At 39.7% G+C, this 12,837-nt stretch overlaps 1 protein-coding gene across 1 annotated transcript in view; it reads left to right on the forward strand.

Moving 5' to 3' along the window:
* The window catches only part of CFB (complement factor B), a 2,501,566-nt gene that overhangs the window by 1,519,381 nt on the left and 969,348 nt on the right, over positions 1 to 12,837 (forward strand). The gene's annotated exons all lie outside the window — the stretch shown is intronic.

The raw sequence follows: 12,837 nt of genomic DNA on the forward strand, positions 1-12,837 counted from the left end.
CGGTTTTGTGCTAGATTTAACCAACGCACTATTAAGTGTCAGTATGATTTTGCTTTAAACTATTTTGAACGCCACTTTAATTATCCAAAAATGTCGTCTGATAGCCGTCCGACTACCGGAGTTCACAAGAAACGCAAAGAAAAGGAAAGAGATAGACAACCGAGGCCCAAAACCAGTGACGAAGCTTCTCCTAAGCCAGTCGCCGGTTCGCCTGTTCTCAGTGAGGTGCTTTTGCAGCCCCTGATGCCCGCTACTTTAGAGTCGCAGGCCGCTACCGACTCCCATGTGGAGTCGGCCATGCTGCTGGAAACTCAAGGTATTGAAGCCTTGGATATTATCCCATCAGATGGGTCCGAAGCCGCTGAGCAGGCACCGGCGTCTGAGGGTGTATTCAGACCTAAACATCTTTACATCAAACTGACTTCAGCTTCACAGGCAAAGACTAAAGCACCTTCCAAAGCAAAGAAACAAACTCAAGAGCCACGTGGTCAGGCCTCTATGCCCAAAAAACAGATGCTTAAAATGGCCGAAGACTTGATTACCTTGATCAGGGGTTCCCATCCCCCTCCTGATAAGAGGCCTAGGCAAGAGACTGACTATGAATCTTCAGATCAGGTTTCCATTTCTTCTGATTCCTCTTCTGATCAGGAATATTCTCTTCCCCCCTATGAGGATTCTGATGCTGAAGAATCTATACCTTCAGCTTCTCCTCCTGAGGACTATTCTTTTGGGGAAACCTTACATACATGAGGGAGCATTTTCACTGGGAGAGCCAAGATTTTTCAGAATCTAAAAAGAGGCACAGGGATTTCCTTTTACTACCTCAACACAAGCCACTAGCCATCCCACCTGTTAGACATTGTAGATGATGTGTTTTCGGAGTCTAGTCTTACCCCTGACTCCTTACCGCCAGCTCCTGTTAAGCCTGACAGATATTACAGGGTTCCTGACTCTCATAAATTCCTTTTTAAAAACCCTGCTGCAGACCCAGAAACTATTACTCAGGGTCCCAAACGAGTTAAGGCTTCCACTGCAAAAAAACCCTACCCCCTCTGACAGAGATTCTAGGGCACTGGATAGATGGGGAAAAAAGGTTTACACATCTGCTACCTTGGCTATAAGGGCCTTAAACTGTCAGTTTCATATGCTCAAATATCAGCAACATGTCATGGCATTGCTTAAACAGAAAATGTTATTAAACTCTGAATGTGCAGAAAACAAGGAAATGCAGGATTTATTGCATGCAGCTAACAAGTTGGAAAGCATACTTTGCAATGTGGATTTGATTCTTTAGAGGCCTCCTGCAGGGCCGCAGTTACAGTTTCTGTAATTAGGAGGCATGCTTGGTTAAAGGAACAAAATCTGCCTGATCATGTTAAAGTCAAATTACTAGATGCACCTTTACAGCATGATACTTTGTTTGGTGGTAAGGCAGAAGAGGTGTTAAAGAAAATGGAGGACAAAGCTAAATCTATGCAAATGGTCAAAGATTTTTTACAAGCACAGCCACCTAGGTTTAGTAGACACTGGCCAACAAAGAATCGGTCCTTTCCTGTGTCAGACAGACCTCAAAGGGGCAGATCCCAGGCGCAAGGTTCATACTGCTGAAAGCAATTGGGGGCTTCTACCTCCTCAGTTGGAGAAGACAAATCTCAACCATACAGGAAACAGTCCCAATGACTTCCCCCTGCCTGCACCAAGCACTTATCTCCTGGCAGCACCCTTAGGGGGACAATTAGCACTTTTTTCACAAAATTGGCACATTATAACCCAGGGCAAATGGGTCCTAAATATCGTGTCACAAGGCTACAAGTTCCATTTCCATACCCTGCCAAAGGCAAACAGCTGGCCAGATCTGCCAAAAAGTCAATGGCAGAGGCACAAAAACAAAGTTTTCAGAAAGACAGAGCAATTACTAGTTGCATATGCTGCAGCATCTCAAGGAAAGGCCATCTCAAAGCAGATTATTTCAAAGTGGATAGGTCACTGCATCCGTTTCTGCTATGTACACTATGGCAAGCCAGTACCTAAGGGCATTAGGCCACACTCAACCAGAGCTGCAGCCACTTCAGCAGCCTTTCTCAGGGGAGTACCTACCAAGCACATTTTAGAGGCTGCTACTTGGAGTTCAGTGCACACATTTACAAAGCACTATCATCTGCCATTCTACTCTAAATCCAGGGCAGTCTTTGCCACTGCAGTTCTGCAGGGCCTCTTAGCCGCTCCTAATGCTGTTTAGCTCCAGCCTCCCAACCTTAGCTTTGGGACTCTACCCAAATGTAATGACTGCAACAGTGAAACACGAAGAACATAGTACAGTTGTGTACACTTACCATCAAAGTAGATGTTCGAGTGTATTCACTGTTGCAATCCAGGTTACCCACCCGTCATCCCCCTTTCTTCTGTTGGAACCTATCTTTCCTTCTCTGATTTATACAACCTATGTGGTGTATTTGCTTGTAGATGAAGGTATAGTTTATATTGGTGCATGTATTTATATATATATAAATTTTGGCTACCCTTTTAGGGGGCACCTGACATCTGGGGCAAGAAAAACTAAAGAAAATGGCGTCGGCCACATCTTTTATACCCTTGACGACCTAACGTCAGGGAAGGGGTGACAGCAGCCGATGCAGGACCCAAGACTTTGGAATTCAGGCCGGCTGAGGGCAACCTGCCAGCAGAATTACCCAAATGTAATGACTGCAACAGTGAATACACTCTAACATCTACATTTATGGTAAGTGTACACAACTGTACTTTCTTAAGTGTGCATCTGGAGTGATTCTTTTGCTTTAGGAATTTTCTCTTTACTTCATAGTCGTAGGAGTTCATATATATATATATATATATATATATATATAGAGAGAGAGAGACAGACAGACAGAGGTCTGTATTACCATATCGAATGGTAAGAATGTCGAAAGCTCATATGAGTGACAACGCATGAGAACAAACTTGTTTTTTGGGGTCATGGTACAGTGAGGATTGAAATATTTGCCCTTTCTCACTGTAGTGCGACCTTGGAGTTGGAATATATATTTAGTGGGGGGTACAGCCCCCCACAATAGCAAGTTCTTTCTTGTGTGTTTTCGCTCATATGAGCATTCGACATTCTTACCATTGATCCTTATGGAGTTGAAACTTGAGGATTAAGAGTTAAAGCATACATCTGATAGACACACACACACACACACACACACACACACAGACACACACACACACACACACACACACACACACACACACACACACACACACACACACACACACACACACACACTTCTGTAACAGAACTAGTAACTGTGCTATATTTAAAATTTTTAATATGATAGAGTGCATTAAGCCATTGATAGTGAGAGTGTGCTGTTATGATTTGGTAAAACTCAATATGTTGTAAAGTTCAAGTTTATTTTGGTGTTTTAACTAAGCACCATTAACAAAAGAAATAACCAAAAACATGGACTAAAATTAATAGCATATGCATATTTGTAGTCATTATATTCATTCCACTCCACAGAAAACCATTTCTAAAATATGGATATTGAGTACTTGTCTAAAGCCAACCAATAATGGCCTCTCTCACAGCTACCACTGTATCAAGGTGCTTGATAGAAAAATGTACTGTAACTTGAGATGTCCTAGTTCCAAGATCATTGTTACAGCAATACAAGAAACGGGAAAGTTATGCATAATTTAAAGGGCAACAGTGGGATTCTGTTATTAAATGTTCAGCTTCTCTGTCCTTTTCCTCCCTATTTACTGTCCCTGCTATAAATAAACAATGCAGCATTTAAAATATTTTAAAACAACTGTTTCTCTCCACTAGAACAGTCTCTTACTGTACAGTGGTAGTTTCACTTTCAAAAAACTTGTATCCGCCTTGAAAAAGCTTGCTACAGTCTTCAATTTATTGATGTCATCAAGGCCAATGAATACAGGTAATTTTCTGGCCAATTCCTTCCCCAAACTGACATCACCACGACCTTCCTAAAAACCCACCCGTGCTGTGTTGTCACAGCTCCCTGGTCCTTTGTCTACCCCTGCAGAAAGTAAAGGCTAGAACAATGAAACATTACATGAGTCAGGTCTCCTGCTATAAGCTGTCAATCACACCAGGTAACAGCTCAAATTACTCTTAGCACTTTGACAGCTAGGGAAGTTATGTGTAAAGGGGGATGGGAGATGAGTCAAAGTAGTATGCTCACACAGAGGCAGGGTTTTCAGAGAAGCTTGTTAGCATACTACAGGTCAAATTTCACAAACTTCAGTAGGGGTGGGTTAAGTGCTAGGAGTTTACAGTCTGTCCTTTTGTATTTTCCTTCCCCCACCAAAGAGTAATTGAAAGGCTGGTTTAGCCTCAGCCAGAGATGTTATCTAGTCACACAATCAGATCTGCAGCCTTTGTTTGCAGCAGTGAAATTACATCTTTCGTATGTGCTTGTTTTTTTGTAAAACTGAGTGGACTGATTATCCCAGCCTAGGTAATTGTATTTTCTTTTGTTTGATTTTGTTTCATGCTTTTTTTTCTTCACTGGTAATTATTTTTTTATATGGTCAGCAATAGAGTGCTTATTAGTGCATGTACTCATGCAGACATACATTTATAAGACAGTTTCCCCCCATTTCACAGGACAGCATTGCTTTGGACAGTTGCATCTGGGAAACAAACCAAATGAGTTGAAAATGTCCCAAGATTCTAGAAGGATAAAATCTTATAACGTTTCAATAAAAAACATGTCAGACAACTTTGAAAATTAATCTTGTTACTGTACTAAAATTATTTTCCCATTAGCTGACACCCTTCAGGAATCACACATTAATTGTCTGTATAATACTAATTCCATCCAACTGAATTCACTTTTCTTTTCTTCCTGACACTGTGTTAAAATGTTCGGATCTTTCACTCTTTTCCTAAATATTTGACTGCGGTAGAGTTACGTTGGTTACCTTTTGAAAGTTGGGGCAAATGTAGTCTCTGTATTTCCCTCTTATTTTCCTATCTGTGTGCATAACTATGTATGCAATATGTAATCTAAGTTTATATTCATGTGGTTGTAAAACCACAGCCTTGCTATGTCTTACTAACTGGCTTGGAATTCAAGGCATTCTTGAATGTCTGTCAAAATTGTATATGCTGGATATGTGATATTGCATGTATTTTTTTAAAACTTTGTATGCAGTGCACATAATTGTTTTAGTGGTATGCTTTACTGTTAATATTGGAACTCTCATAACTTTTCTCAACCTTGCTTCTTTTGTGACTCAGCAAATGAAAAGATGCCCAATGCTGAGAGTAATAACACTTTAATTCCAAAAAAAACAGATAAAAACAAATAAAAACAGGTAAGCACTTTCACGATTGCTTGCTTCTTCAGACCTTAACAAACAATATGAAATACTGATATCCTAGATTCCACTATGTTCTCTTGCTGCAGTCTTTTGTGACTCAGATGGCTGTGTTGATGAGTCCACTTACCTCCTTATCAAGATGGAAATAGTTAATAATTTAAATAAATAAATGCATGTGTCATTATGTGTTTATCATATGTATTGCTTTGATTGTTTAAAATGTATTTACTTTATATCTTTGTCTTTATAGATTCACACATATTTGTATGTCTACACACAGACACACACACACACACACACACACACACACACACACACACACACACACACACATATAGAAATCTGTCTCTGAATTTGTGTGCGCCTCTGTTGATGTATACAGACACACACACCTATATGTATGTGGTGTGTTGGTGGAGATATATACATATAGATATATATATATATATATATATCTATATGTATATATATGTATATATATATATATATATATATATATATATATATATCTATATGTATATATATATATATATATATATATATATATATATATATATATATATATATATATACATACATACATACATACATGCACACTGCCATACACTGGCATGCAGGAGGTATTTTGACTAAGGTGACAGTATAGCTGCTCCTACCAACATTCGTGTCACTGACCCATTATTGCTAGTTTTACAGGTAACAGATATTTCCATTTGTGATATGCCACTTGACAAGAGTATTAAAAGTGTGACTCAAACTACAGAAACTACAGATCCATAAGCTTAACCAGCCTTATCTGTAAGGCCATGGAACAAATCATCATGGACCCTATAAATAAGGATATAGGTGATCTCCAAACCCTTGATCCGAAACAATTTGGTTTTGTCAAAGACTAGTCATGTCTGTTAAACCTGGTAGACCTCTTCAAAATGTCACCAGAGCCATAAATGAAGGAAAATCTGTGCATACAACCTACCTTGACTTAGCAAAAGTTTTCGACACAGTCCCACATTCAGGCATCATTGACAAACTCTCCCAGTTGAATATCAACCCTTATGTTGTCAGGTTGCTAACTGGCTCACTAACAGATCACACTCAGTCAAAGTTGGGGACTTTATCTCACCCAGCAGACCTGTCAGCAGTGGGGTTTCACAGGGCTCAGTGCTGGGCCCACTATTGTTTGTAATATACTTCTCAGAAGTTCAGGGGGGCTGTGGCTGACTAAGTTTGCTGATGAATGCAAATTACATGCTGTCATTGAATTACCAAATGATGTCAGTATACTTCAAGAGGGATTTAACACAAATCAGTGATTGGTGCCAAAGCCGTGGACTCAAACTCAGTGCCAAAAAATGCACTATCATCCCCTTTGGTAAAAACGATATACCTGCAGATTATCATATAAAAAATAATACCCTATGTAACAACTCAGTACTGACAGACTTGGGAACGCAAGTTGACTATAGACTAAAATTTGACCACCATGTGTCTACTGTGGTAAGGAAGGCATTCTGCGTTGTTCACCTCTTTAGCAAAGGCATTGCCTCAAGAGCAAAATAGGTCATAACTCCTCTGTACTCGACCCTTATCAAGCCAGTAATTGAGTACAGTACTCCCTTTGATATGTACCTTACCAGGCACCTGCAGCAGCTTGAGACACCTCCGAGATTTCTAACCAAGAAAATTCATGGTCTCCAGTACATGTCATACATTGACAGAGTGAAGTCACTGTCACTGTACTCAATAGTCAACAGACTACTTAGAGGAGACTTGTGCCTGGCCTGCAGAACAAACTCAGATCCAAACCTAATGGAAATGCTGCATATCTGCAAGTGAAATGGGATAAGGTTCACTTGCTCCATGGACCTTAGCCTGGCCTGCGACATAAATAGGACCTGCTGGAGAAACAGATATGTGTCCCAGAGGTTGGCACTCCTCTGGAATAGGCTACCAATTCACATCAAACAGAGCCTCTCTGTCACCCTGTTTAAGTGTAGCCTGGCTGCGAAATCATAACTTCTTTGGAGGTTTCATCTATGACCCTCCTAGATATGAGCAGTCATTCCTAACTAAGAACTTAAGTTTAGGCTAGATCCTTTATATTGGGTATCTCTAGTATTATATTAGGTACACAGAGCTAGGCTTATAAAGACCTTTGGGTCAGTAGCCTAGTAACCACCTATGAACCTATCAAGTAACAAGAGTATTCTTGCCTTCATTCATCTAAATGTTTTAGAGGTGATCATCTTAGTTGTGTGTTGGCACATTCTCAGACTGCACTGCATTGTTTGTTTTAGGTTAACTGTTGCCATATCCCTAAACATTTGGTGGGAAGAGGTACTTAGGAGGAAGTAAGTTCATCAGCAGATGGCCAAGAGTAATTACATGTAGACATTAATTTGCCATTACAGAGCTGGAGTTCTTCCTGGATATACAAACAGAAGGCAAACAATGTGCTCCCAACTCAGAATCAGACAACATATGTATAGTTTAGGCAGGGAGCAATCAGCAAAAAAGGTGAAGTGAAGAATAATTGGACATTTTACACTATGTTCCTTTCACAGTGGGCTGAATTCAAGAGAGTGGCACTGGAAACTGCACCAGTACTAGTGTGGGTACAAATTAATTCACAGTATTGTGGACGTATGAGAATAACAGCTAATAAACACCTCAGTACAAGTAATATGGTTGCTTACGAAAGGGTACTACAGCACTTTAGAGACACTAGGAAGGTGCAAGGTTGTCAGACTGCATGGCTCTTAGCAGTAAAACAATGGAGGGCACACAACCCGCTACTGTTAGAGGCTGATTTATACAAATTGAAGGCAGCATTACACCTGGCAAGCTATCAGCTGGCTGCACAAAGCCATAGGGAGGCAGTGCGAGCATTACTGGACACACACCAAAATATATTTCATCAGTACTACAACATATTGTTTTCATAGCCTGTTGTTTATCAGCCCTATGTGGAGCATTTAGCTGGTCAAAATAAGAATATTCTAAGCATAAATACGAGCAACCTATGACTGATCAGGAGGTGAAGAACCAGTGGCTAGCTCCAGCCTCAGGGACCACAGAATGGAATGTAGTACAATGCCTACAACATTACCAATCACTGTACCTACAACACAGAAGCCCACTCACACAGTTTCATCATAGACTGGCACTTAAGAAGGAGCAGTTTTCTGCCATGAGAAGGGTACCCTGCTTACCCAGCTTCAGGTGAAGGCTATATTGAAGAAAACAGTGGAGTGACGAAGCTTGGACCCCAAACATATACCCCACGCTCAGTTAAATTTCACGCTCATTTAGCATAGCAGCAGCTTCTCATGTGCAGTGGGTAAGGGCATCATGGGAGAACATTAAGAAATTAGGAAGATGGAAGTACAACCCATATGAAAGATAGCAGAAAAATAACCTCTTCTATCATTCTTAACATTGCTGTATTTTATTTGCAGAACTTGGGTATTACCTGTAAGACACACTTTGCACCTTCCTACAGTAATTTTGTTGGCTGGAGCTTCCTGCATGTTTGATCACCTGGAACCTTGCTGATGCTCTTCCATGAGAATGGAAACACCTGTCTTATATATCACCTTCTCAAACATGCTGACATTACCTGCGATGTATTGTGGCACCTAAGGTATAACATGTAAAATTTGTATTAAAGCCCAAATTATGATATTTACACTGAGGCCACACAGTTTGCTGAGATGTACACCCTTCCACAATCTTTACTGTTGCCTAGTATTCATGGTGATACTTATGTCAAGGGTTCAAATGGCATTTTTGATATGTGCAGTTCTTGCTCTGTATGCTGTATGCCATTCTTCAGAAGAGTGTTGTCCATCACTAGGGTGCATGGCCTGTTACACTCTGCTTAACCTCTTCCAGCTATGCAAAACACACACCACCATGAACGCCTACAACAAAGGCTGTAATCTTTTATAGACACAGAAAGAGAATATGGCTGGCACAACAGATTTCTATCCTAAGGAATCCTATACTTATTGAATAAACTTTCTATGCATGTCAAGCAATACTACACATGGTCTGTAATCAATAATATTCTGGATGAATAGTCTGGAAATCATAAATCCTCTTTGGGGTATATAGTATGGTGCTTCTTGATCATGGAGCTTAACTCACTTAACGGTGCTAGGGCTTTGCTGGCTATGCTTCTTAATGGTCTTTTGAACTGCATGCCTATTATATACCTACTGTAGGAACTTATCACCCTAACATATAATTACCAAGCATATTACAAATGTCCATGCTGCATATGAAATATATATGCAGACAAAAACATCAGTTTATAGATGAATGTATTTCTATAATCCATCTCATTTGAATATCTTTATATGGTCATTAGCATATACTACTGACCAAACCAATTTTCATATTACCATGATTGTGTTACAGAGAATTGCACATGCCCTGCATGTCAACACGTACTGCATAGTTTAGCTTCACACACTGTGCTATTGTTACTTTCTGAATACCCCCTACTGTGTTTTATGTCCTGTAAGAGTACCAACTATATACACACACATAACAAAGTACCTGTAAACAAACATTTACTTGTTTATTTTAAGAAGTAATGAAAATAACAAATATATGTGCACTGTACTCTCCAAGGTACCATGAATCTAACTTAACCTCTGTTTGAAATCATTTAATTTATTTCCCCTATTTCTTTATTCAGCTGTTTGTTTGTTTGTTTACTTATTAATTTCAGCTTGATAATCATGTATGTGGGAGGCTAACAGACCTCTTTGAGTCAGAACCTGAGCTCCATGGTGCAAGAGAAAAACAGAAAATTGTAAATAGAATAAAGAATTATGCCACTTTCTGAATGAATGTCAAATTATTTGGCAAAATGCAGAAGTGGAATTCAAGCAAGATAATAGCTGAAAAAATATAAGAAATGGAAATGAGATCAAACTATATCACTACAACTCTGCAGGCTAGAATGGCATTATTGCTTACTCCTGAAATATCTGTATGTACATATGTAAAATGTGTAAATATAAATAAGATGTTTAATAGAGCATATTCTTCTAAGGCCCACTTAACAGCTCTTTCATCTTGTCTGCTTGTAACTCCCCCCTTAGCTTCTAGATTTGAGGCCAAGAAATTTCTTAAAGGCGTTCTTAATATTAGACCTCCCGGGAAGCCTGGTCCTCCTCCCTGGGATCTTAATTTCATTCTGGAAAAATTGACTCTGGCTCCTTTTGAGCCTGCTGTTTAAGCTTCCTTGCAACATTCTTCTTGGAAGACAAGTTCTTCGGTTAGCTCTTACTTCTGACAGATGGGTGTCTGAGTTGCAAGCCATTATGGCTTGTCCACCTTTTTTGATATTTCATGAGGACAGGGTGTCCTTGTGTACTAATCATTCTTTCATGTCTGGGGTGTCACTTAATCAGTCTTTTAATTTTCCTACTTTTTCCCCTTCTCCTCAATCAAACAGTGGGAGGGTGCTGCATAACTTAGATGTGCATAGACAGCTCAGATTTTATTTGGATAAAACTAAAGCTGTCAGAAAATCTGACCAGTTATTTGTTTCATTTCATGCTAGGTGTTTAGGTTTGACTGTTTCAAAGCAAACTATTTCCACTTGGATTTCAAAGGCTATTTCCTTTTGTTACACTTTTCATGGCAAGAGCCTTTCTTTTTCTGTAAAGTCTCAGTCTGCTAGAGCTGTGGCTTCTTCTTGTGCTTTTTTCAAAGGCTTAGACACTAATTCTATTCTTGAAGCTGCTACCTGGACTTCTGTGCATACCTTTACCAAACACTTCTAGTTGGATGATATCTCCAGAGCTAGAGCTGGTTTTGCTGAAGACAATCTTCATGGCTTCTTGGAGGGCTGTACTGCTTCCTCCTCCCAGGTTTCTTCTTGAGCTTTGGCACTCTCCCATCTGTAATGAATATTGCAGTAGTGAACGTAAGGACATAATATGGTTGTGTAAAATCTTACCATAATGGTAAATATCCTTGCCTTCACTGCTGCAGTATTCACTCCCTCCTTCCATCCCCCTAGTCTTTTTCCCTTCCTGAATGTGCAGGTTCTCCTTGGACTGCTATTCCTACTGGGGCAATCAGTTGTGAGGATAATATGCCTGAACGTCACCTTTATGCCCTACGCTATGCAAGGAGTGTGTAGGTGACGTTCAGCATACCTTAACGTAAAGGTAGACTTTGGTAAACTGGCCAGTCAGTGGGCTTCATGGCAGGCAATTCCCCATTTGTAATGAATACTACAGCGTTGAAGGCAAGGACATCTACCGTTATGGTAAGATTTTACACAACTGTGCTTTTTATGTGCAATGGTGTTCTTTAAACTAATGAGTGTGCATTATAGATGTCTTGCATTGTTGTGATCCATCAGCAAATAGTATCTTTGCTACAAAATATCACACTTGTTTTTACTTGCAGTTTACACTGTTTTACTGTAAACCTGTTGCATTGTATCAAAAATATCTATCTTTGCCTAGATATGATAGTTATGAAAAAGTCAAATAAATAAAACTATGACTTCACATGGAACCTGTGGGTCTGCTTGCATGTTTATTTATTTTGTAAAATAAATGAAACTACAATTTCACATGAAATATGTGTGTGTGTTTACTTTATTATGTATGTATGAAGTTGCACTGACTAGTTCTAATTAGAAAAAAGTCTGTCTAGTGTATAGGAATATACATGCAATAAAAGCCATTAATTTCTTGTGATTGAATGACATTTCGGTTATAATTGAAGGCATACCTCTCAACCTAATAGTGCAGAGAAAAAAGCCTTGACAAAAACATTTAATTGGCTAACGTAGTTAGCAAAGTCCAAGAAAAAAGAGTGGAGGACAGTAACGTAATTCAAAAGTGTTACACAACACCAATAAGGTACAAGTGGAAGACAGAGTCTATATTCCTTAAAGATGACTAGTTACTCCCCAGGAAATACCCTCTACCACTTATCCCCAAGTGTTCCTAAAGCATGGGTCCTCTCTGCGCTCTCCAGAGCTAAACACACTTACAACAATGAGCTCTGATAAAAGACAGGGATGCTTCCTGTGTAGTTTGACAAATGACCCCTCAGGCCCACTAGAATGTCTATTCAGCCACAGCCTCAAGACAGGCTTCATCCCTAGGAATGCAGGACTGCAACTGTCATCCCTCTACATAAAGATGGACCATCAACAGGCCCATAAGTTAGGGTCTATATCAGATAATCAAACTTTTAAAAGCTCGAGCACCATATGGTCGAGACCATATGTTCGAACTCTTAAAAGTTCAAATATAAAAAAAAAAAAAAAACCCTACCTGAAAGCTTAAGCAGGGGGGAAGCCCCCCTGCACCCCCCCACCTGGGGGGGGCTGCACCCCACACCCCCCACTCTTTAAATATACCAACTCTGAGATCACACTACAGTGCAGACAATGGAAAACTTCCATTGCCACACTGTACTGGAATCTCCGTTGAAATGTTCAAA

This window comes from Protopterus annectens, chromosome 9.part0 (assembly GCF_019279795.1).
Source record: "Protopterus annectens isolate FY-2018-M chromosome 9.part0, PAN1.0, whole genome shotgun sequence".
NCBI classification, from domain to species: domain Eukaryota; kingdom Metazoa; phylum Chordata; order Ceratodontiformes; family Protopteridae; genus Protopterus; species Protopterus annectens.